Here is a 2,278-nt window from a genome sequence, read left to right as displayed (position 1 = left end):
TGGCACATACTCCTTGGGACACTGCTGGGGATGTGTCATGCTTGTGAATGTCACTCAGCTGGTGTCACTGAAAGTCTATTCTCCACTTACGGGGTGGTTGGCATTCGTTTTTTTTGGGAAAACGTGAAACACAAAGAACAAGGCAATTTGGGGGGAAGTAAGTGAAGAAGCTGCAACTGTTGAGTAGAGTATTCTCGCTTCTTCAGGACAGCAGCTCCCACTTCTGCAGCTGTAGATGGTTAAGAAATTTTAGAATCAGAAATAGTATCAGGTAAGCAGCAACTACACATGAGGCAATAGGGCAGGAAGCAGGACTGAAGGGAGTGGCAGGAAAACACAGAAATAGTGTGCAAGAACCCAGGGCCACGCCTACTAGGGACAAGGACTTGCTGTGCTTAAAGACCTAAGTGTTTGTATCAGCTGAACACAAGAAATGAAACCCCAAAGCCAGGGAAAGTTAAGAGAGTTAAGAGTTAAGAATCCCTCTGTATTCTCAAAACATGTTGCAATGCATAATAAACTAGAATTATTCATCTACTTAACTGTCTCCCTCACTAAATTGATAGCTTTTTTTTAAAGGTATTTTTATTGATTTCAGAGAGGAAGGGAGAGGGAGAGAAATAGAAGCATCAACGCTGAGAGAGAATAATGGATCAGCTGCATCCTGCACACTTGGGATCGAGCCCACAATCAGGCCATGGCCCTGACTGGGAACCTAACTGTGACCTCCTGGTTCATAGGTCAACGCTCAGCCACTGAACCACGTGTCGGGCTAAATTGTTAGCTTCTATAAGAGCTGGGACCATGTCTTAGTCCTCCCTCTGCCTGTCCCCAGCACCTCAGGTAATACTTGGCATAGAGTAGAGGCTCTTTCTCTTATTGAAAGAGAAAGCATAGAGGCTCGTGGAAGAGGCCACTGATTAGGAGAAAGGACACAGTGGTGGTAGTTAGGAAACTGCCATTGTAGGTCTGTTTCTGGCAGTAACCAGTTGTGAGACCTTGGAAAGCCATTTTACATTTCTGAGACTTGGTTTCTTTATTGACAAAATAAATCTTTTTTTTTTCCAGATAACTCTAAAATTCTATTACTTTAAAAATGAAATCGGGAAGGGGTGCGTGTCCTTATAGTAGTGAAGTACCAATTCTTACTAGATATGGCACCTTCAAAAATGGTATAAGTTAAAAACCCAAATTTTTGAGATTTTAACTCAGCTCAGAAGTATACTAAACACTTAAAATTAAATCAACTACTGCCTCAACAATAATGTTCATCTCTCTAAATCTCTCCCAAATGAAAATATACTGTTCTTACCATTCCCATATAAAAGTTCTGAAGTTGTTATTGTTTTGTACTAGTTTCATTTCTGGTTGGAAAGTGAATTATTAATGTTATGTGTTAAGTTGAGGAGGTCTTTGTAAAAGAAATTAAAAATTGTATGTATTCTGAATGTCTTTCTTTTTTCCATTTCTCCAACAGATTTATTTTTGGGGAAAAGGAGTCGATCTTGAGGAGTTCAAAACATGAAGCAGAGAAGTATGAGTAGAAAATAAATACAAATGTAAGCTGGTTTGCTAATGGTTTTATAACCACAGCAAATGAGTACATAGAATGCCCTATGAACACAATAAAGGTTCAAATCAAGGTGTTGCTTTAGGCAGAGCTGAATATTTCAGTGTCTGGTACTTGGGATTTAGATCGCAGTCCTTGTTTTGGCATGGATCGCTGGGTATGTGGCATAGTCCAGGCTTTTAACCAAATTTGAATAGTAGAATGGTCACTTGGCCCAGGTAGAAGCAGATGAAGTGCTCGGTTTTATGTGTCAGGTAACTACCAAAGTTCCTCCCCTCTAAGTGGAGTTGGACTTCTTGTCAAACTCCTTTTTCATATGGGCTGAAATGTCCTTCTCTATGTTATATTTCTCCAAAGCCTGAATAGCATATTCCACAGAGTCCTGTTGAATCTCCTTCAATGCATTGGCATTTTTGATCACCGCCTTTTGGTGGCACATGGTTACAGTGGAGAAGGAGCTGGCTGACTACAAGGGTCTCCTGAGGAAGGGACTGACTGGGCTCAGATCCTGAGGGAGAAGCCGTTGCTACCAAAGCCGTAGTGTGCATCTCTATTCTGAATGTCTTTATTCTTCCAAAATGAGGGAGTTTTATAAACACTGGGAACATTTAAAATAAATTGTGTAAGAGCATATTTATTTGTTTAATTATCTGTGTAAGCCATAGTATAATGAAAATATTGTAATTGTGCCACTTTTCAAAGAAACAC

General features: G+C 40.1%; 1 pseudogene across 1 annotated transcript; it reads right to left on the bottom strand.

Annotated features, from left to right (window-relative positions):
* Positions 1-1,749: 1,749 nt before the first annotated feature.
* Positions 1,750-2,009, bottom strand: LOC308241945 (dynein light chain 1, cytoplasmic-like; annotated as a pseudogene). The gene has a single exon. The product of its transcript is annotated as a dynein light chain 1, cytoplasmic-like (transcript).
* Positions 2,010-2,278: the final 269 nt, after the last annotated feature.

This window comes from Plecotus auritus (genome assembly GCF_963455305.1).
Source record: "Plecotus auritus genome assembly, chromosome: 2".
Taxonomy (NCBI): domain Eukaryota; kingdom Metazoa; phylum Chordata; class Mammalia; order Chiroptera; family Vespertilionidae; genus Plecotus; species Plecotus auritus.
Note: the sequence above shows the minus strand (reverse complement) of the source record. Positions and strands in the feature narration are given on the sequence as shown.